Source organism: Manduca sexta, unplaced genomic scaffold, assembly GCF_014839805.1.
Source record: "Manduca sexta isolate Smith_Timp_Sample1 unplaced genomic scaffold, JHU_Msex_v1.0 HiC_scaffold_1674, whole genome shotgun sequence".
Classification (NCBI taxonomy): Eukaryota; Metazoa; Arthropoda; class Insecta; order Lepidoptera; family Sphingidae; genus Manduca; species Manduca sexta.
The window spans coordinates 11161-36699 of record NW_023592562.1 but is presented as its reverse complement, the minus strand read 5'-3'; the positions used below and the strand labels follow the sequence as shown (position 1 = coordinate 36699).

The 25539-nt window shown below is 35.7% G+C and overlaps 1 non-coding gene across 1 annotated transcript; it reads right to left on the bottom strand.

The window, feature by feature from the left end:
• Positions 1–4343: 4343 nt before the first annotated feature.
• Trnal-caa lies at positions 4344–4456 on the bottom strand. Its single transcript has 2 exons — positions 4419–4456; positions 4344–4388 (listed from the first exon to the last, which is right to left on the bottom strand). It is a non-coding gene; the product is annotated as a tRNA-Leu (tRNA).
• Between the last annotated feature and the right edge of the window lie 21083 nt (positions 4457–25539).

The window sequence follows — 25539 nt, the reverse complement described above, 5'->3', positions numbered from 1 at the left end:
CAATATACAAATGCCATTACTGTTTTTTTACTCTCACAGTCTGGTGAGACGCCAATCCGATACGACCGAAATGAGGGACACGGACCAGGTTTCCGAGGCGCGGGCGGTATCACACTGTCAAATTCCTGACTCCAGCTTGTGACTGAGTAATTTTTAAAATGGAAAAACTCTGTCACAAATATTTTTTTGGCCCGACACGGGACTCGAACCCAACCAAGACTTCAGCATCGTAGTCGTGCTCTACCACATTTTTTCAAACATGTCGAAAAATTAATTTCCTAAAGTTTTCATGATCTGACCTAGCCCCCTCTAAAGAATCCAGCCTTTAGGCAAGTGTTTTTAAAGACAATAAAATATTGCCCGTCCTGGCATTAGTACTCAGAACCTTTCAATCCACTTCCCATGCACACTGCCATAACACCAAGCAGGCAACGTTACTCAATGCTGGAGTTAAATTGATGTCACCAAACATCGCTGACATAAACATGTTTGTATTTAGAACAGGCTGGGGAGACAGGGGGATACCAACACCCAGTTTAAAATTTAATTCCACCGTAGCCCCCACTTTCTTTGTTCCAACGTCGTGATTTATTTGTGGTGTTGGTAACGTTCTGCCGAAATTTTGTATCAATACCGTAATTGTAAATATTTAAGCATATTCGATTGATTAGAAGAGTTGTATATTGTCAGCTCATTGATTGGGAAAGTAAGACTGAAATCGGGCAGGTCTCAGATTTGATTTTTGGCTGACGACAATTTTTGTTTTTCTTTGCTCGAATATACAAAATCAAACAGACATCACGTATTTATACCCAAAGGGATATCAGAGGCGCAACCAAAGCACCCACTTTTTGCCAAGTGTGTTCCGTCCCATGATAGGGGGCGAGCCTATCGCCATATCAGGCACTAATTCCAGACTTCTAGCTGATACTAAGCAGAAAAACCAAAATATCACTTTTCCCGACCCGGGATTCGAACCCAGGACCTCCGAGCACTGCTTCGCGTTTGCAGGATAACTCTGCCACAGAGTCACTACTCGAGTAGTGCTCTAAAAAATGGATGTGAAGTAACAGCCCACTGTAGGTTTTTGTAGAGTTTGATTACTAATTTTTTCTTTATCATATCTTAGATTGTCAGCTAATGCCTATAAATTTTTGTATTTAATTTGAAGAACTCTGATACACGGTTTTTTATGATCTCCGCACTCTCTCTCTCTCTCTCTCTATAGGATCTTCACAATTTGCTTTGAAAATATTAACGTTTCGTCCCCCGTACCCTATTATAATAGCAAACATTTATTCAATTAAATTTAAGAAATCAAGAAATGAATATCAAGAAGACTCCAACATCCAACTAGGTCAACGAATCTGAAACATATTTGATTATCAAAAGTTTTTACAATTAACGAAATCGACCCGTTCTCGGCTCATCGCGTGCTCAGATGCGAAATAATACAAGTTTAACCAAATTAAAGGGTGATTTACAGACGATCTCATACAACAGAGATGAGAATGTTAAAGGAAATCTTGTTTACAGTTGCAAATTTTTTATACCATCATCTGTTTAATATTTTGTATCTAGTTACTAGCGACTATCAAAAATAATGTGAAAATACATATTGGCTCTTTTACGGGCACGGCAAAGTAAGCTCACTGCACCTGATGGTAAGTGGAGTGGGGGTCCAACAGAAGTGTCGACTGATGAGACATGATTACCCCTCGACAGCCCAAATAATTATGCCGGCCTGTTGAACCGGATACACACAGACCGATCCCGGAACGCGACACACTTACGCGGGACACTACAGAGGTTTTTACACCTTGTGTACTGTAGTCGGTGCCCGGGTGGATATATCCTACCACCAGCGAGGAGTGATATTTCAACTGGTGTATATTCAGAAACACAGACCGATATAATCAAATGTCGACGACATTCGATTGTCGACATTCTATTTGGTGTACGCATTATTTATGATCCGCTAGTACATCACAGGCTTAACGAGATAACTTATAAAAATTAAGCCAGCATTTTTAATAAAGCCTATAAATATGAAGCTTTTTCTGCAATCCCACACTTTTTAAACACAACTAAAACCGATAGTAAACTCAGTGAATTCGAATACTTTGTCCTCTTAAATCTTTAGGTGATAAATCATTTAATATTCCGTAATTAATGTTATTTAAAACAATAATGTTAACATTGTTGCAGACGTGGACAGTAACTAGATAAAGTGGTATTGTCACAGTTGCCAATTCACTTTTGATAGAGAAATAGAATGAGCCCAAAGAGCTAAGTATTGCAAACGTTGAGACGGCTTTAGAACACCAATGACAGCCAATTCAGACATACTTCGGCTTTGGCTACCGTCCAAAATAGTTGGAATCATCTGAGCTTAAACTCCGCTAAGGTAAGCTTGATTAAGAATTTGACGGAATGGGAGACTAAATAAATAGAAGAAAATTTTACTTATTAGCACTATTCCCTACATTAAAATACTAGTTTAGCATTATTTCTTTATAGGGTGATGTAAAGGTAGTGAGGTAGTCACACACATATCGCTATCTTCAATCCCATCGTATAGAGGGTGAGCCTATTTTCATCCAGAATTAAAACACGTTACCAAAGATAAAAGAATGGGGATTTCGTTGAAATCCTGATTTAGAATCTGGTTTACACACAGACCTAAGACATTGAGTACCTCATACTAAAAAAGAAAGTCCTCAATATACAAGCAAAGCCTATTTTATATCCATCGAGCTAGACCCGAGATTGTCTCAACCGAAAACTTTCATCCCTATTTCCTTTTACCGTGCATTTTGTTATAAAATACGCGGGGTCCAATGTACCGGCTCACTTGGTTTACGGGTTCGGTCTAAGGTTACGCTTGGAACGAATTCGGGTTAACTTTCAGCATCGAAGGAACGCGAAATATGTTTTTTATATTTAATTATGCGGAAAGCGTTTCATCCAGGCCTTTTTATATAACTTTAATAACTATAAATGCAAGACATTCATTTGTTTTGGAACACATCCCTGCTTCCATCATCCCAAAAATCTCGAGCCGTGTCGATGTTTAATTTTGATATTTCTGATTGATAGATATACCAATGCGTGACACGTGTTGGTTTAACCTACCAATAAAACGACACGGAGTCGTCTCGTCCTTTTTGTCTCATTTTAAGCACACTAGAATTCTAAATTTAAATAATATTTTCGAAGTATCTATTTTTAAAATCTTATAATACCAACTAATATCTAACATAAAACTGTACATAAAAACGTGCCATAACCAGTCACAGTACTATAATTATGCAGACGACCTTTGCAAACTGTGCTCTGCTATTCAGCATAAACAAAATGGTGTTGACCTTACATTGGAGTAGATAAAAGTAGTAGCAAACTATCCCGGCTCGTGTACCAGATCATCGCTTCGTGAATTGTTTGGTTCTGCGGAGGTCCAACTATTCTCACTTTATAGTTCGCGCTTAATTCCGTTTTAGTAATGGGGTTTTCATATCTCCTACATCATTAATTGACAAGTTAAAAAATAAAAGTCTCATTATCAATTGTATTGTATTTTCATTTTTAGTATTAATTTAAGTATTTGCGAAAGTTAGTGAATTAGTCAAGAAGTTTGTTAGAAGCAAAAACTGCTTAATAGATTTGAATGGATAGTGTATCGAACCTATGATCTTTATTTCCATTCACTCTACAGCTACGACGTACCAACATCAAATACTCGCGCTTACATCGCTCAAAATCAATACATTTTTAATTAACTCGCTGAACTCCAGTTCTTAAGCGAGTATCAAATTGATCCGGTTTTTATTCGGCATTAAAGGTAAGCCTGTTGACGTGTATGCCGGTATTAACCATGTCAGAACACGGCTTTATGCCGTTATGGACTATTCTAAATGCCATTTTATCTCGTTTCATTATGTGATGAAAAGATAATATTTTAATTGGTGTTAACGAGTCATTTTTGCTATTTTTGGTACATTGTGTCGTTAACTTTGTTTGGTAAATAGTTGACGCCAATATGGTATCTTCTATATAAATAAGCAGCCGTCATCATGACTATTTAAAACCACGGCTAAACAGATTTTGATGTTTTTCACTCTTAATGTAAAGGAACTTCCATAAGTATGTAGGCTATAAAAATATCAAGAATAAAAATATATGGTAAGTAATACAAATAAAATGCCGAGAGTAAAATTAATAGAGAAGATAATTAATTTTAATTTTTTTTTTTTATCATAGCTATTATAAATATTGCATAAAAATAATATAATTTATCAAAATAAAGATATTAATAATATCCCAAAATAAAAAACCAAAAGTTTTGTCAGAAGTGGGATTCGAACCCACGCCCTCAGAGAGGACCAGAACAACTCGACCTATTAGATAGGTAAGGAAACCTTGAGTCTGGCGCCTTAGACCGCTCGGCCATCCTGACGATTGGTAGCGCTGCCGAAATTACTGCCCACCTTCTGATAAAACATCTTATCATAATATTTTGAATTTTGATAAGTTGAAGATCAATAGAGCAATGAAAGCAATATTTTGTTTTCAAATTTTTTTTATCACATTGCCAGTTGCAATTGATAGTAATGCAGAGCAGTTCAAGTTTATTCTTTCTAATTATAGAACGGTAGAGTAGCGTAATGTTATTAATAAAATATTAAAAAGTCTTGAGTTGTGTTCAATTTAAAATTATTGTCAATCGATTTTTATTAAAGTAAATGACTTAATCTGCGCTGACAGCCAGTACGAAAATCTTTATTAGAAAAAATAGTATTACAAATTTTACAGTAAATAAAACCCACTCAATTTTCGGTTTCGTTCTACAAATCCCACAATAAACACAAAACTAACACTCAATTTTCGGTTTCGAGCAGACAGTTGTCCGCCCTAACCATCACATCTATTTAGATGGGCCGATATCCTGATAATAGCTAGCACCCTCAGGACGATTGTCTCAACGGGTCCATCGAATAATCGAATCAACATTAATTGTTTAAGTGAATAGTTCTAGATTGAGTTAAAACTCAATTGGACTTTGGAATGGTTTGTTGACAAGGTTTGAATTTTAGTTTCGATAATTTTATTTATTCAATAATTATTATTAAAGTGAAATATCTTATAAGACAGCAAATAATTGCAGGCGAGAACTGGCAGGGTTAAAGTTTGTTGTTCTTGCTAGTACATATGCCAGAAAAATCAACATCATACGCAAAATCGAAATAAAATGGAATAATTTATTTGATCCTATAAAAAGTTATACATTATTTAGATTGCGTCAATTAGTCTACCACCAGTTCGGAAAGCAGTTTTCACCAGAGAAGAATGAGCAACAAACTCTGGTATAGCTCTTTTCAAAATTAGTTACGACGAGAATAAATTTTGTACCCATTTTTAAGCATATTGGCCGACGAACGAGTGTCGGATTTGGCATAATTAAAGTTGATATAGAAGCGTGCAGGAAGATCAAATGTATGTGTAATATGTGTTACAAGTAATATATTGAATTCGACTGTCGAATTTTCACCACTGGACGACCACTAGTTCCAATAAATTCACGTGTCAAAATCACGATATATTCTATCTCTGAAAATTTCCGCTCCAATTAATGCTACCTCTAAATCCGTAAACACTATCTTGTATCCTCTAAATTCGAGAATCAATATTTCTAAAATCTCTAAATCCGTAAACACTTACTCTTGTATCCCCTTAATTCTAGAATCAATATTCCTAAAACTTTCCAGATCAAATAATTGTAATACTGATATTTCCGTTTTCCCAAATTTGCCAAACAGCACCCATTATTTATTCTGTGTTTACTTTCCTTTGATCCTGAGTTTTATTTAAACTGAGTCCTATCTCCAGCATTCAGAGTGGAGCGTCAAATCCTCCGTTTATATCCAGTGTTTTGTTTCTATTGTTTCGTATGAAGCGGTGTTCAGTTGGCGTGTCTTTTTGTGTGTTTGGTGATGAGTTTTTGGATTGTTGTCTTTGTCGATGGAGAATTGTTTCCTGAATGAAGGAATTCTTAATAATGATTAAAACATGAATAGAGATACAGTTCATCAAAGATCAGAAACAATCAAATATTAATTTTTATATTTAATTACTACTTTTTAGCATAATTACTTTTAAGTAGCCTGTTTCTCTGCTCTACTCCTAAATAACTTCTAGGCTTAGATAAAATAAGAATAAAGCTGAGAAACTGATTACCAATATGTAATCATTACTTCATTAGTGTGAGTATAGTGTGACCGAAGAAAACGATAATTAAATTAAACTATCTAAATAAATCATTCAAATAAAATACGTGTTTAAGGCATTAACTTCAGGCGTGCATGCACTGAACGGAACTACTTATTTACTTAACAATAAAGTTAATACTTAACGACAGAAAAAACATGATAGTATCTCAACAACACCATAGCATAATCATCTCATTAAAATAATCAATCAACCGGGATTCGAACAGGTTGTCTTAATATTCAAGTTTGGGCTTGTCCGCTGAACGCGCCGACCCGCTAAGCTTCACGGCCCACTAGCTAGGCCCTTTGATGTTCCACCTGACGGGGCCCGCTTTAAATAGCACGTGATAGACGCCACGCCAAACAGGGATGACAGGACTACGTATGTACCCTCGGGAAATTGTTCTTTGTCAGATTGTTCTGTTTTTATCGGAATGAAGAATGCGTCGCTGTTTGGAAACTGTAAAGCTGAACTTTGCACTACATCACTACATAGTATAAAACAAAGTGGCTTTCTCTGTCCCTATGTATGCTTAAATCTTTAAAACTACGCAGCGGATTTTGATGCGGTTTTTAATAGATAGAGTGATTCAAGAGGAAGGTTTATATGTATAACTAGCTTCCGCTCGCAGCTTCGCCCGCGTGGATTTCGGACTTCAAAAATGGAGGAGGTGCTCAATTTGTCGGGATGTTTTTAAGTATGGTGGTATGCAGGTGGTCCGATTGTCCTGTCAGGGTCTGATGATGGGATCCTGGTGAAATCGAAGGAAGCTTATAGCATGATTCAGTATTCACGCGTGATGGCTTATTATTAGCGTATTTCATGTATAACTTTGGTGTTTCTATACCGATTTCTATGAATCTTTTTAAGGAAAATTTAATAATGTTAACTTTTTAATTAGGGATGACTGAGAGTGTTATAAACGTAAGAGTAGTCAAATATAATGAGAAAGCTTCGAACTGCTAAGCTATCGGGAGTTACACGTGTTATTGTGAGTCAACCATAAAAGATAGACATATGCTGTCGTGAGATATATTATACATAATTTTAAGGAGAACATTTCCGTCATACATAATATCTACGTAGCTTTAACCATTAAGGTTGCACACGCGACGGAAGCTTAAAAAATGGAGTAACTTCTCCCGTTTTCCCAACATTTCCCTTCACTGCTCTGCTCCTATTAATTGTAGCGTGATGAAAAGTATACTATAACCAGCACAGGAGTATGACAAATGATTATACCAAGTTTCGTTAAAATCCGTCGAGTAGTTTTTGTTTCTATAACGGTTATACAGACAGACAGACAGACAGACAGACAGACAGACAGACAGGCAGACAGACAGACAGACACACAGAAAGACAGACAGACAGACAGACAGAAAGACAGACAGACAGACAGACAAAAATTTTACTAATTGCATTTTTGGCATCAGTATCGATCCCTAATCACTCCCTGATAGTTATTTTGGAAATATATTTTATGTACAGAATTGACCTCTCTACAGATTTATTATAAGTATAGATATAGTTAATAACATCCATTAAATAGTGGAGAAATACTGTTATTTTGTTATGTTATACCCGTGCGAAGCCAGAGCGGGCCGCTATGTTTTTATATACAACGTTCACAGTTTTTCTGTAGTGTATTTAGTATCAGCATTGCACCCGTGCGAAGCCGGGGCGGGTCGCTAGTTGTCAATATAAGAGGTTTGGTATTGAATGACTATCATACTTTACTACTGTAAGAATTTAATTTAAAATAGAATTAGTTTAACTAGCATTAATCCTTTTATGTCTTTTCACAACTCATTTTATGTGATTTAATTATTTAACAAATTTTCATATTTAATTTTCTCCTCTACAATAATTAACACGGATAAATTGTAACTTTGTGTAGGTATATAATAGTGAGATAGTGAATGATGTATGTACCTATAATAGACACATGCATTAGATCTTATTGTATAACAAATGTGTTTGTGAGTGTAGAATATATATGTCATTGGAGTGTCTTATTAAATAAATACTTCGATTTGATTTTACGGCTAATTCTTCAATGTCGTTTAAAGAGAAATGGTAAAATTTCCATACTGTATTTACGGTAGAAAGAACTTTTGGTGCTAACAAGACTAACTCTCAAATATAATAGTTAACACCTAATGCCTTATGTAATAGGTGATACTGACCACACGTGCCATAATATCGTATGCCAGACAAATTCCTTAAACGATATGCTGAGCTTAAGGAAAACGATTAAGGAATAATATGTGTAGGATGTAACTACTTACTTAGTGAATAATTTCCTTGAAAAAGTATTTAAAACGTCATACGAGAGAGAATTTGATCTATATGTAAATGCATAATAGCATGTTATGAACACTAAAAGTTTTAACATTCGTGCAATAAAGCAAATCGTCACATGATAATCAAGCGCTTAATGCAAGCGCTGCGAGCTTTGTGATCTAACTTTAATGAACCACTCAAATTGTTACATCGCTTAATTACAAAGCGCTGGTATGAATGACAATCTCTGTTATGAGTGTAACTTTGTTTCGTTGACTTGACAAAAATGAACTTAACGATATTTTTGCTTGTTATAATTTATTTCAATTACTTCTATTTTTTCAAATACATCTAACATTTAATGTTTTGAATGAAGACAATGGGGCCAGGACCACAGGTTCCTATAATTCCTATTAAAATTAGTACTAAAATCTAGATCAAAAGAACTGGCACAAAATGTAAATAAAGTAACAATATGTGCCATTTAGAATAAAGAGAATTCAAATAATTTTTGATGTAGGTGCTTTATAAGCTGCTTGTAAAATATAAAATAAAAATTATGTTTGCATTTTTTATACATTATGTTTAAACGAAATATTCCTTTTGAATTTTCTATATAAATGTAGCAACGCTACTAATATTATATATGTTAATTAGTGAAGTTTGAGCGACAAACCGGTGTACTTAGTAACGATTTACTGCAAAATTACTGAGAGTGATATTTGAGATACAAAGTCTTGGATCGAAACAAGACTATTTTCATCCCTTTAATTTCTGCCTGTAACGTTATTATCCTAGATACAGTTATTGACGAGCGCAGTCGTTTAAACAACCTAGTTATCTATTATAATTTTAGTAACGAAATATATACAGCGGCGATAGCCTAGTTGGTAGTGGAATGGATTGCAGAGACGAATGTCCGCACGTTGAAAACCCAAGGCACCTCTGAGTTTTGTAAAGTTATGTGTGAGATATCGCTTGTTTTAACGATGAAGGAAAACATCGTGAGGAGCCCTGCAAACGTGAGAAGTTCTCTATAGGAATTTTGAAGGTGTGTGAAGTCTACCAATCCTCACTAAATCAGCGTGGTAGGCTTTGGTCTTATACCTCTCAGTAGTAGAGGAGGCCCATGCCCATTGCCCAGCAGTGAGACAGTATATAATACAGCTAATATTATTTTATATTATTAACAAAATATTGAAATACATTTCTGTTCCCAATACAGAATGTCTGGCAATAATTGTTAACACTCGATTTGGCGACAGAGCGCAATAAAATAGTAGAGTCGGGACGAACTATTGGAAAAGTCTAATTTCGATAGTACATTTTATATGTAGTAAAACTTCATTTTTTTTACGAACACAACAAAACAACAAAGTGACCTTACTGCACCTGACGGTGAGTGGAGTGTGATATTAAGAAAGAAATGTTTACCAATTACGCCAGCCTGATGGAATCGATTATACACAGGCTAATCCCGAAACACTTACGTTGGCCAATAGGGCGGTTTTTAACACCTACGGTGGTCACTATCCAGGCAGATATAAAATATATTCTACCACCAGCATAGTATATGCATAACAGATTTGTATATGGTAATATAAAAAAAGTAGTCGCGCAGTCTGTATACATTTTGGAACAGCTCATTACTCAACAGTTGTGTCAACAAATTGCCATGCTAATTATAATTCATAAAAAAACGTTTTTTTTTCGAGACAATACTATGTGTTTGTTTGCCCTACTTGGGAATTACTATAATGTAAATTATCATCATAGTCATCGTTAACAGTCATAGGAAAACCACCGCTGTCCATAGCCTTACCCTACCAAGTCGACTTCTTAAAAGCGATCGTCCAGCGAGTTCCTTCGACTTTTATCTAGTCGACTGTCTACCTTGCCGTTGGACGTTCAACACTGCGCTTGCCGTACCCTGGTCTCCATTCCAGAACTTTCTGCTGTCAATTCTGCATCATCTAGATCTATACACACACAAACATCACGCATGCATCCCCGAAGATATGCAGAGGCGCAGCCAGGGCATCCACTTTTCGCCAAGTGTGTTACGTCCCTAGATATGATAGGAGGCGAGCCTATCGCCATATCGGGCACAAATTCCAGACTCCGGGCTGATACTGAACAGAAAAACCCAAATATCACTTTGCCCGACCCGGAATTCGAACCCAGGACGTCAGAGCGCTGTCGTACCGCGCGTGCAGTACAACTACGCCACCGAGGCAGTCTAGATCTATAGGCTATAATTATTTTTCATTTAATTAACCTACTCTATATTCTTGTTTTCTCTTGTCTGACGAGGATAAGAGCCGAAACTTGTAACAACTTTGAATACAACTTAATTGCAATTGTTCTAAGGCGAGTATCCCTCCGTCTGCCACTGGCGTCTGCGTCTATTGACGGCTGGTCTCCCGTTCAATTCGCTTTTATAATTATTTGTTAGATGATTAAAGGTCTTTTTATACTGGTCACTCAGCTATTGGAACAATTCTAAAGTCTTGTTTAGATGTCATGGACAATATAGGATGGGAGTGACAAGGTCGCATGTATAGTAGGACGTATACAGATTATAGAACCATATTTTTGGAAGTTACTAACCAACTATCAATTGTAAAAAAAAAACTTTATAGTATGTAGTGCCGGCGCTATCTAGGGTCAAGTCAAGCTGTGAATAAAATTGGTGAGGGTTTGGAATTGAAGGTAAATCGTATTTTTTCTAAAGGCTCTTATCCGTATTTAAGTATCGATTCTATAATTCACTTGAGAATTTTAACAATTCACTTTAAACCCAGCGCTATAATCATTAAATAAAATTTTAAATAAGATATGGCGTCAACAGTTCAAGTAACGTGATGACTTGGAAATAAGCTAGGTAAACGGTATTAGTTTCGCCTCTACCTACCTCGATATGACCGGAGAGAGACCTGCCGCATGACCAACGGCATAACGTGCCATCCGAGGTATGAGGATATCACCCCGTCCACTTCCTGATTCCAAGCTTAAACTGAGTAATTTTTAAGGTGGAAAAACCCCGTCGCAATTATTTTTGTCACGACCTGGGATTCGAACCTAGACCTCAGCGCGGTAGTATCGCGTACACATTACAACTGCGCCACCATGGCAGTCAACGGTAACCTCATATCACTTATAAAGTAAATAAGAAAACACAATACCTCATCCATAAACCTCATTAACATCCACTAGACCACAATTCTGTACCTTTGAGGATAGAGATTCATTGCGTTTTTGGGCCTATTATGTTAATTACGAAAAACCGACTAAAAGACATACGCAAAGTTAGGATGCGGGGTCGTGACCGCGGGGTCCAAGATTCAAATTCACGGGTGGCTGGTTCAAGAGCCTTTGTTTGTTCTTGATGAATTTTTGTTATTCTGACCGCGAGCGGTTCGAAAAGGTTGGGTACTCACTCGTTAATTTTAATGTATTCACATTTTCCATGAAAATGCTAAATGGAAATGTGATTAGCATAGCTGTGTTTTATTGGAATCTTATTTTATCATGAGTCATGATTTAGTCCCTTGATGGTTACCGCTTCATATATTGTACTGCCTTCGAAGGTAGGCGAGCTGATGAAACTACTACCTAACAGGGTATAGCTGCTACTGTAGAAGTAAGTGGCATAGCACACAGGTGTTTCCACATGAGATTCGAACTTGGAACCTAGTAAGGTTCCTAACCTACTTAGGAATTAGTAAATTCGTTATAGCCTAAGAACACTAATACTTCCTGGTAAATAGAACATTAAAACAGGTCCAGAAAAGAGGTCATAGATTTTTTCTGGCATACAGTCATCAATAATAAAATATACTACATTGGCTCTAGGACCGACGGCACTACACAAAACCAATAGTATAGACTTAAAAATACAAATAAAAAATATAACCAAAATCATATGAAAAATCCACTAAACTCCAGTGAGTGATATATTTTAAATACTTTGTAACTTCACCGGTAATATTAATTACAAAAAAGATTTTACACGAATGATTGGCAGGCTAAGCCGTAGTTTTAGTTTGTCCTAAATTTCGTTCTAAATTAATCCCAGATGAGCCTCCGGTTCCACCATAAAGTTTTAAAACTGGGGCTAATTCTGACATGTAAATGGATTGGACGCACTGTAAAAATATATTGTGAAGTTATTAAATTAAATTTATCGTGTAGGCAAATAGGAGCTGGGAGTTAATACAATTAATAGATTTTGCGATGCAATGGGCTCTCGTTGTTTTAATTATAGTTGAATGTGTCCTGGTTTGGAAACCATAGCCAGTGTGTTTAGGCATTATGATACTTAATATGAGAGTAGTAAAGTGTAATTTAGAGTTTTATGTAGTGTTGTTACCTGCTACAGATAACCACTTACCATCAAGAAAGAAATAAAACTAATAAATGCTACACGATGGTAAAAATTAATTCATACAAAATCAATACGAAAATTTCATACCGCATCGCTTCTAAATTACATAATATGCTAAACCGAAAGGCAAACATGCCCCATATAAAAATGAAGTCCCCATCGTATAATTTTCCACAAGAAAATGCCCTCCAAAGGCCCTCAAAAGGGTACAAAGACCCGCCAAGAATGCTTAGTATAACGAAGTTGAAATTTTTGCAATATTTCCAAATTAATTTTACGCGATAATTTAATCGAATCGACGCTTAGAATAAAATATTGTGACTTATTACCTGAGGCATAGATAGATAAAAGGTACTTAGTATGGAGCGAAAAGTCTAATACTGCATCGAGTAAAATCAACTTTAAGAATAATAAAGTAAAAATAATTTTGATATTAGACTGAATATTAAATATAGAGAACAATTTATGTTGCTAATCGAAGCGAGAGGTCTCATATTTGAAAAGAAATTGTCATTCTGATGAGAAGATTTTAATTACAATCATTTTCTTGCTCTCAGTAGTTTTAGGGAAGTCCCGCGCCACTATTGTAATATCATATATACAGGGCTGTAATTATTATATTAACTAAGCGCTATTAATTTTTATTAAGTCTCTCATATACAAGATTTAGTCGCAAGCTGGATCGTGTTCTTTAGGTAAGAAGTGGCAATATGCGTTGCTTTAACGGTGGAAAACATTGTGAAAGTGGAAAGTGATTTTTGAGGGTGTGTGAGGTCTACCAATCCGCATTAGATCGCGTGGAGGACTTAAGGCCTAATCCTTCTCAGTAGTAGAAGAGGCACGTGTCCAACAGCGGGACAGTAGTTATATGTTACTTATAATTCATAGTTATATTTATTCGCCAAATTATTTGGCGAATTGTTCCCCCATCTAAATGGGGCAATAAATATTATCAAGTATTGTGATACAAGGAATTGTGCGCTCATTTTTTTGTATAAGTGCACGGCCAAGTGACCGCACTGCATCTGATGGTAAGTGGAGTGGGGTCCAATAGAGTGTTGACTGATGAGAGATGATCCCTCGACAGTCGATACAATTATGCCGGCCTGTTGGAACCAGATATACACAAACTGATCCCGGAACGCGACACACTTGAGCTACTATGGCGGGTTTTAACACCTTGTGTACGGTGGTCGCTATCCGAATATAAAATATATCCTACCACCAACAAATGCATGGGAATCACACAATAACAAATTACACGGACCGCTGCCGCATTTTACGATTACTGCATATATTTAATTAAATATTTAATATAATAAACCACTTATTACGTATATTCATAAATAAATGGTATAAAGACGTTTCTAACATAATGGAAGCGTTAATTGTAATTATCTACGGGGTACGGTCTTACTGCTAGCGAGGATTAATATTTAATGAAAACGTATTACATTGGAATACATTTTTACGATCGTTATTAAAGCGTGTTAATAAAAAATGGTTTTTGTTTCAAGCTTTTTTGCTGTATTACCTAATTTGGTTTAAACATTATTAAATTCATTATAATGAAGGAAGAGCCCAGAATTCCTTAGCAAGAATTTACACATTATCGTATTTTGTACTTATCGAGTAAGTCAACGTTTATTTACGTTGATAGTTTTATAACAATAATTTATATATGCCAAAAAAGTCAAAGATTTTCTAATTCACATATTAATCGTTACTATAGTTACGAGATTCAATAATCGTTGGTCACACTGCTGTTTTTAAGTTCCAAATTCGCTCAACGGGGCGCTGTTAAAATTTGCATACAAAAATTTACTAACTAGAGATCTATACTTTACTACTGTATACTTGTCACTTACAAAATAAGGTATTTCCTATTACCTAAATTAGATACACAATGCAACATGACGCGTATTATTTTGCTCAACATTACCCTAGGTACTCGGATTAGTACCAATATAATCCTATCTTCAAATTATTTATTATCTTATAGTTTCACATACAAAATCTTATGAAATCTTAATAACAGAAAACGAAAAACAAATCACAAAATCGCTAACACTCCAGCCTCCGAATAATATAAATATGCTATACATTGGTGTACGTACTTTGAGTCATTTAATTTACTCTCGAACCTCCTCCCGCGTGTCCCTCTGAGGACCATTCTAATTAACTTGATATCATTAACGTATAATTGTGAATTTCGGGAATCTTCAAAGCTATGGATGTTTACTTGTGTGGTTAAATATGACTGGGCGACATATTTCTGACGATTATTAATACTTTTGATAGTATATTTAGATTTATTGTATTGAACATAAGGTTCATAGATCTTTATCACATGCTAGGGTAAAATTCATTCACTATTGCCTTGAAATTTGTCTGCTTTGTGATTATGACATACCATCAAGTGACCAACTATCATAGGCCAGCAATGGAGTAAGTGTGTTCCATGTTAAAATATCTATCGTCTGTAGACATCCCCAATACTAAAAATATTTTTAATACCCTGCCTAGAGTAGAACGGAATAGAAATCGGAACCTATGCATTATTTGGACCTCTGAGAATCGTTACTTCCATTTTATCCTTTACCAAACCCATACTTATAGTAAGATTGGCGTTAGCCTAGTAAAAACGGCAATAGCCTAGTTGGTTGTGAAACGGACTGCCGAGACGAATGTCCGCAAGTTCAAAACCCATGGGTACACACTTCTGACTTTAATAAAATTATTCGTGTATTCTCTGTGAATTATCGCTGGCTTTAACGGTGAAGGAAAACCCCTTTCAGTAGTAGAGGAGGCCCGTGTCCAGCAGTGGGACAGTATTTAATACAGGGCTGATATAATTAAACTTATACTTTAAACTATAACCGTAGTAATTTGCAATTTAACGCGTATATAAAAATATTTAATGAGCTCTCGAAAATTCGAACTAAACATGTTTTCCGCGGCGGTTCACACGGGGCGAAACTTGGTGCTTACACGGGAAAGTTTTCACCTAATGTGTTCGCTTGTTTTGTTGAATATGAGACAGTGAGTTTACTTTCTTTCATAAAGTTTTTACCTTTGTTGGAAGATTTAGTGCCGAGTTAATTCGATAATAATATTATGTAGTTGATACCAATAGCTTTTTTACGTGTGAGGTTGTAGTGGCGCGGTATAATCATATTTATCGAAGTGACTAGACCAATTCGACCGAGTTACTACTAATACACTGTAAGCCAAAATGAAGTATCGTCTTACTATTGCATTTGATAATATTATTTATGTTTGACATCAAGAAAAAAAAATAATAAACAGATTTTATCACGGGTTTCTATAATAGTATATTTCGGAAGTCCAACAACTTAGTCCGTATTGTGACTATGAATTTATGTTTGCGCGAATGTTAGCCATCGAAAAGAAACAATAAGCAGATGTTATCACGGTATTTTATATTATTATTTTAGACTAACAACTTACTCCGTACCCTGACTACGAAGGCCACAAAGTCTTCGTCGAGACATATAATTGTAATGTACGTGAGTTAAACACAACGGTCGGTTGCTAACTGGTTTATTCATGCAAACCTCCTACCCTCATAATTACAATAAGCCGCAATCAAATCCGAAAAATAGTTGTATTTCGATATTTCATTTCGTATGGTAAATACGATTTCTGTAGGTCCAAACATTCCATCCTTCCTTGTCCTTTAATAAATTGTAGTGAATTCTACATTAGTTTGTATAAAAAGACTTCTTCTTTCCTGCATTAGCGGTAAATATTAAAGAAACAATTCACCGTTTCTAACAAAGCGTGGTACATCTAACATATCTTATGCAAATGCATATGTAGTTTTACTTAAGTGCTCAAAGTGCTTCCTTTTGGGACTTGATTATTCGCCTTAAGCTAATGTGGACTTAAAGTCAAGATAAAGAGGATTCAAGTTGGCTTAAGATCTGACATGATATAAGCTCATGGTATCCCTCAGGGGTAGGCAGTAACACACTTACTGCAACGGTTCGCGGAGCATATTTCCTTCTCATAATTTATTGAAATGCTTTCGCTATATTGCAACCCTGAGTTATTGATGCATGTCTTTAAAATACCTACAATATTTTGTTAATATGGACGTTGCCAACAATTACAAATACTTTAATTGGGTCTTTTTATGTTTTCAGAAATAACTTTAACAAAGTAAACACTGTAATACGTGTAGTATTCTTAAATAATGACGTACACAAATATTGATCATTCATTTATCAGTCAATGTATACATTTGTATACGAGCTAAGGCGTGCGTTTTTAATACGCACGCTTTCGCACGAATTTGTATGTAAAAGTCGTAAAAGTACGTAGTTCTGGACTGCAGCGCGTGTACTAATTATTTTAGTTTCATTTGAAGTCCATCGTTAGCTAGATTAAAACCTCATGGGCCTAGACTCCAATCCGCTCACTGCTTCGCATTACATTTAATCCCAAACCGACATATTTATAATAGACGATACATTTCTAGTTAGTCGAAAGTATATGTCGGCGTTAAACCGCCAGAGTTATTGTCGCGTAGTTCCATGACGTCACCACGGTTAAAAAGACAATGAAACAAGGTTACTATTAAGAGATGTTTATCAGCTCACGTTCAAACACAGAATGCCCCCTTACATTTAATTGAGGGGTATTTATAGCAAAACTTGTAAAAGAAAACAATCAATACAATTCCTTAATAATTCGGAAAGATATTAAAAACTTTTATATAAATCGATTTGTAAATACAATAAATATAATTTCATAATATTACAACAACACACATAATAAAACTCGTGTCTTTGATTAAATAAATGAACTAAATAAAAATTTATTAAAAATGACTCATGTCGGTACTAACAAAAAAAAAACACATTATTACTAAATACAAAATTAATTATAATTCATTTTGCGCCCACACGGCCATTCTGATTCAGCGCGCTCTCTGCGCTATATAATCAATTAACATGAAATCACTACCAATTACATGGGTTGTAGCAATTTGACATAGCATCACCCGCCTTGGATCTAGCCGTACAGCATCACCCGCCTGGGGTCTAGTCATCTTACGAGACATCACCCGCCTTGGATCTAGTCATACGGCATCACCCGCCTGGGATCTAGCTCTTAAGACCAGGAAAAAGGATACACATGGTGGCCAGCCAGTGTGTAAGGAAGGAATAGAGGATAGGAATCTTTTCAATCAATTAATTAATTAATCTTTTGTACAATTCGCCCACACGGCTGGTTCATCATCATCATCCATAAATGGATCACTCTGAGCATGCGGTGCTGGTCTCAAAAAATCATGACTTGCTATTTTTTCGGAACATCCTCTTAAATTCACATGTTTTACTTTGTAGCGGTTGTTAGGCAATACTTCCAATACTTCCATTGGACCTTCAAATTTAGGACCGAGCTTGGTGGTGTGTCTTTCATGTTTATGCATTAGGACGAAATCTCCGACCTTGAAAGGCTTTATTTGGGATTTGCCTTTGTCAAATCTTAATTTATCTCTGAATGATTGCTCGTCCATCCTCAATTTACTTATTGATCTTTCTTTATTAAGATCGTCGCACATTTCATCAACATCAACCTGGAGTAATTTTATACCTGGCGGTGAACATTTCTTACCAAATAATAATTCCATAGGAGATTTGCCTGTGCTTTTCGAAACTGAGCAATTGATAGCCAGTTGTAAATCTTGAATGGCGCTGTACCATGGTTTATCGAGTTCTACAATTGACATATTGTCTTTAATTATTTTCATAATTCGCTCAACTTGGCCATTTGCTCTACTAGCACCTTTGGCAACTACATGATGTTCAATACCATAGAATTGGCAAAAGTTTTTAAATTCCGTTGATGTGAAACTCTTATCCTGATCTGTTATAAGTCTAGTTGGGGTTCCAAATATAGAAATAACTTTTCGAAAACAAGATGTCGCTGTGTCAGATGTTCGATCATTACTATAAATTAAATGGGTATACTTGGTAAAAGCATCAATGAATACGAAAGCATACTCAGTGTTATTGCGTCTGCCATTCATACGCCCAGTGATATCAGCATGAATTGTGTGGAAGGGTATGGGAACTTTATCTATTGGATGTAGTGTTACTTGTTTAGCACCAGACATACCTTTTCGAATTCTGCAACTAACACAATTTTCAGTAAATTTTCGAACTAATTTGCTCATATTTGGAAACCAATATTGCTCTCTTATTTTAGCCAACATCTTTTCCCAGCTAAAATGTTGTAGATTATCATGGTAATGCGAAATTAAATTCCATCTATAATCACGAGGGACAATGATTAATTTGCGAGTTTTGTTATCGATTTGAACTCGTCGTCTGAGTAATTTGTCTTGCAATATAACATAAGTATCTGCTACGTCTTTTGGTATTGTATCAGATCCTAACTGTTCGACTATGTTTTTAAGAATTGGATCTCTTTTTTGCTCTATGAGGAGCCAATTATGGTCTAAAGTAGAAGAATTTATAAGAAATTTTAATGGTTTTAAAGTGTTTTTAGGATCGGTATTGTCTGTGAGTGTGATTGTATTAATGTCTACGGGATTACGGCTAAAATAATCAGCGTGAGAAAGCCTATCTCCTTTCCGATATTCAATTTCAAATTGGAAATTTTGTAGAAAAGCCCACCAACGGTGCACTCGTGGCGTTAGTTCTCTTTTGGTTCTGGATGCTTTTAGTGAATTGCAATCAGTTATAACTTTAAAACATCTGCCGTATAAAAAGTGACGGAAATGTTTTATAGCTTTGACCACAGCCAACGTTTCTAGTTCGTAGGAGTGGTATTTGCTTTCGGCGTTGGTTGTCCTCATACTAAAGTAGCCTATTACGTGAGGATTTTTCTCCTGTCTTTGAATTAAAACAGCGCCGTAACCTAGAGAACTAGCGTCTGTATGAAGCTCGCAAGGTAAATCAGGGTCAAATATAGTTAAAAGTGGTGAGGATGTTAGTCTACGAATTATTTCCTGTTGGGCATTTTCCCAATGTTCAGTCCATTTCCAAGGTACGCCAATTTTTGTTAAAGCATACAGAGGGGTCATTATCTTCGAGAAATTCGGTACAAACTTTCTGAAATATCCAGCTAACCCATTAAATTGACGCAACTCTTTAATATTCTTTGGGACAGTTGCTTTTGCTAGAGCATTTATTTTTCTAGGACTAGGTTGAACAGTTCCATTTTGTATAATATTACCTAAATACTCAACAGATTTTTCAAAAATGAGCATTTATTTATATTTAATGAGAAACCGCATTTCGTTAATCGTTCTAATACTATTTCGAGGTTAACTAAACCTTCTTCTTCAGTCACGGACATAACGAGAACGTCATCAATATAGACCAGTGCAATATTGTCTCTATAATCACCTAGCGCTTTATTTATGGCACGTTGGTAGACGGATGGGGCGTTGCAAAGACCAAATGGCATGCGCAAATATTCGTACTGCCCATCAGGTGTAACAAATGCTGTCTTTTCGATGGATTCTGTTGAAATAGGTATTTGATAGAATCCCGCAGTCATGTCAAGGCATGTGAAGTAACGCGCCTTTCCTAGTTTATCAATCTGATCAGAGATCAACGGCAAAGGAAAGTTGTCTCTGACGGTGTTTGCGTTTAACTCTCGGAAATCAACGCATAGCCGGTCCGTTCCATCCTTTTTCTTCACTAGTAAAATTGGGCTACTGAATGGGGATGAACTATCACGGATTATACAGTTTTGTTTTAAATCATTAATAATTTCTTTAACCTTTTCGCGTTCTATCAAAGACAATCGGTACGGACTACGATGGACAACTTTATCGCTATTTTTTAACCTAATAGTCAATTCGCCGGTATTTACTTTAGAAACTTTATTGCCGGATGTGAAATTATCCTTATATTTATCTAAAATTTTATGTAATTTCTGCAATAACTTGTCATTAGTAAGATCAGTATTTAACACACCGGGGACTTTTAATGTAGTGCATTCATTAATAACAAGGTTTCGTGATACTGTCATATTACCATCTGTCAATGTAATTAACAAACCTGGAATTTGTACCAAATCATAACCTATCAAAATGTCGAAACGAGATTGATGGTCTTCTACTATAAATAACTCTAACTCAACACTAACTTGGTCAATTTCAATTACGGTTATTATACTGAGTGAGCATGTAACAGCCATACCACCTATTCCGGTAAAAATCGTATTCACGGACTTTCTTTTGCCGGGAATAGAACCAGATATAGTTTGTCGGACTAACGAACAATCTGCCCCGGAATCAAATAAGCAATCGTAGTTTCTGTTACTAATTCTAATTGTGATCATGCATCGATTTAAAGGGCCACAGAAATTTACAGATCTTTTATTGGCTGTACCGTGTTTTAGGTCATTTTCCTTACGGTAGCAATTTTTCTCTAAATGACCTTTCTTATGGCAGTATTTGCATTCAACCGATTTGGAGTTGCTTGGCGTAACTTGGAGGGTGGATGTAGAGGGTGCATTTAATTCTATTGTGGTTTCTTTGCAATCTCGAAACCGATGGCCGGGTTTATTACACTTATAACATATCAATGGGCGAATTGAGAAATCAGAATTTCCCATAAATTTTGGTTTTTTACAATAAAGATTATTCTTGTCACTGACATCTGGTTTCCGTTTACGATAGGTCTTCAAGACTGAAACTAGTCTGGGTAATGAATCTGGAGTATTTCGCAAAAGTTCAGACTTAATAAAATCAGGATAAATACCAGTAATTAAAGCATCAATTATCTCTGCATCGGTGGCTTCAGGTCGGACGCGTTTAAACAGGGTCCAACCAGTAGTTGCGTACTCCGCATAAGTGCTTGCCTGTTCTGATGTGTAGTTTCGCCAATTTTGAACATCATCTGCGTATCGAAACTCTTTTCCAAAGGTTTGAATTAAATCTTCTTTAATCTGTTCCCAACTAGTGGACTGTAAAGACCAAGTATCGGCCCACGTTTTAGCTCTTCCTTTCAATTGCAATATGGCTTTCATCCGGGCTTCTTGTGGGGATATACCGAATGCAATAATTGTATCATCAACATTGGCACACCAATCTCTAATATCGTGTGATCTGATATCAGGATCGAAAGGTGGCAGGTAGAAATTACCTCGATCCCTTGATGACGCTGGTGTGACAGATAACGCCGCTGTTACAGCACTTGATGCAGCTTGCTTTGTGATAGAAGTCATTAGACTCATCACTTGTTCCATGGAGAAGGTCGGCTCTGGTTGCGCGGCTGGGTCAGGCCTACGGGGCCTAGATCCTGACGACCTCAACACGGGTGAAGTGTATCCCACCGCTGCTGTCGGCGTTAAATCGCCAGAGTTATTGTCGCGTAGTTCCATGACGTCACCACGGTTAAAAAGACAATGAAACAAGGTTACTATTAAGAGATGTTTATCAGCTCACGTTCAAACACAGAATGCCCCCTTACATTTAATTGAGGGGTATTTATAGCAAAACTTGTAAAAGAAAACAATCAATACAATTCCTTAATAATTCGGAAAGATATTAAAAACTTTTTATATAAATCGATTTGTAAATACAATAAATATAATTTCATAATATTACAACAACACACATAATAAAACTCGTGTCTTTGATTAAATAAATGAACTAAATAAAAATTGATTAAAAATGACTCATGTCGGTACTAACAAAAAAACACATTATTACTAAATACAAAATTAATTATAATTCATTTTGCGCCCACATATATTTATTAAAATTGCTATGAACTTTTATATTTTCCGGAGTAAAATAAAAACCTGCCTTAAATGCATAAGATTAAAACACATTATCCACGTCGTTATGACATGGCGATATAAAACTAATCGCGTTTGCCGGCTCAATGCTTCGGAAAACGCCCGGCGAAACTGTAACTCCGGTTTATCATTGTTAGAGGGCGTTAGTGACGCTACACGCTCCGGCTTTCCGGATTATTGTTTAGAATGACGTCTCACGGTCATACACGTAGTGTTGATACGTTCCGTAGAAGGTAGAATAATGCTAATACGACGGTACTGTTACACGATACTAATGTATAAAGCTGAAGAGTTTGTTTGAATGCGCTAATCTCAGGAACTTCTAAACCGATTTTGATTTTTTTTCACTAATAGGAAACTAAATTACTCGTAAGAATACTTTTTATCCCAGGCAGTGAGACTACTAGAGGCCTTACATTTTTTTTTATTTTGGTAATTTCTTTCCATTATGATTTCTAACCAATAATAGCAGTAATAATTACTAACGTACCTTATTTATTTATTTAAGAACCTCCAACGAAGGATACACGGCATATAATAAATACAATGTCATAGCATTTTTACAATTGGCAATGTGACGTGCCTCTTCAGTTATAGACCACAGCTTGTAAATTTATATATTAGTACAGCGGCAAAAATAATAATATTTGTTATTAATATTATTTAGATATATAAGTAGAAACATCAAACAAACAAAAAAGGATAAAACATAATAAGAGGTGACGAAACATAACAACATCTTATGTTATAACATGTGGTGGTGAATGTGATTAATTATAATTTATTGTGAGTACGTTATAATTGCAGAACTTGTTTCCTGTACTTAGGAATATCCGTGATGTCAAGGTCATGCGTTTTTGCAAGAGCCTTATTTAATAAATGATGATTTTATTGAATGTTATAACACCTTTAAAACATCTATATCAACCGTAACTGAAAGCTAAAATAAAATATCCAACTAAATCTGAAATTAGATTTCCGAGGCATAAAAATAATGCAACAATATTTTATCATGAAACAGTAACTATCTCAGCGACACAATTGCATTAGAGTCGCGACGGCCGACTCGATTAGCCGGCATCCTGCTGATAGTCCGGCAGCCGGCGTTTACCGGTTATTCGGTTGAGTTGTGTACCTCCGCTCTTCGAGACAATGCTGAAAAGCTGACAGATTATGCACGATTTACGTAAATGTATTGTATTTTGAAGTCTCATGGAAATCCTTAGAGGAGGCCGTTTTCGTAGGACAAGCCATTGCAAAAAAGAAACCGATTGCCGATATTAAGTATTGTCAAAAATAGTTATATAAATAAGTAATAATTTATAAGATATTGTTATTAGCAGTAACAGTAACAAAGGCTTATTTTATTTATTTATTTTATTTTTATTGTATTTTGAAGTAATTGGATAAAGAATTCTTAGAGATAATATTCATGACCCTTAATAAAAGAAAAACGATACTAAACTCTTAAGATATTTTTATATCTTTATAATTCGACTGCCTCAATGGCGTAGTTGTATTAGTATGACTGCCGTGCTGAGGTCTCGGGTTTGATCCTAGGTCCGAAAAAATCATATTGGGTTTTTACTTAGTATTAACTTGGAGTTTGGAATTTGTGTTCGATATGGCGATATGCTCATTCCCAGTCATATAAAGTGACGGAATACAAGCGGCGGAAAGTGGATGCAGTAGTTTCATCTCTGCTTGCTCCTTCGGGGTTAAAAGGCGTTTATGTGTCTTTAAACTCTTGACCAGTTTTTATGCCTAATGATGAGAGCCATTTATAACAAAAAATCGTATTCTTCGTGAATTATTGCTTGCTTTAACGGTGAAAAACAACATCGGGAAGAAATCTGCATACCTGAAAAATTCTCTATAGGAATTTCGAGGGTGTTTGAAGTCTATCAATCCGCACTTTCCGCCAGCGTGGTAGACTAAGACTTAATCCCTCTCAATAGTTAGAGGAGGCCCGTGCTCAGCAGTGGGACAGTATATAATACAGGGCTGATATTATTATTTATAACAATAAGATCATAAAGAACTTCAATTAGAAAGTACTTTATTACAACGCCCTACGCCTCCTCTACGATAGTTAATTAATTCATATTTCGACTAATCATTGTTTTATTGTCCTTTACGTTAAATAATTTCAGACTAATATAAAACACTGTTTGAAAATGTTAAGTATTGCCTATGTAACATCAAAGGAATTGTCAATTAGTTAGCTATGATTATTATAAAAAAGACTTTCTTGATTAAAGAAAGACTCTTAATCAAAACAATATGACACCACAAGCGAAATCTCATATTTTTGGTTAGAAAGGAGCGAATTCCAAGCAATATAATAATCTCTCATGTGTCAGGACGGTGAGCACAGTGTAATACCAAACAATACTTTGTAATTTAAGGTAATGGATGGTGTTTCTACTGTTTATCGTCTTGCTTACCATCAGGCGAACGGCAACCTCGTCTCGTCATTCAAAACAATAAAACAGAACTCGATCGCAAAAAGGGAAAAGACATTCTCGTATTTTTCTCCTTTCAAAATACAGATCATTGAAACAATATACATAATAGTAAATACGCTTTCAGAACAAGAGAATTCTAAAAGATTTGTGGCTTAATTTAAACGATTTTCAATTATAGCATTACCATTTATCTCGATATCTGTTATTGAAAGCGACATTCCGATTAAATCGTGACTTTTAAAAAGGACCCCTAGGTCTATTTGAATAAGATATTGCCTCACAATTGTTTTATTTCTAAGGTTAATCTTCGGGAGGGTAGGC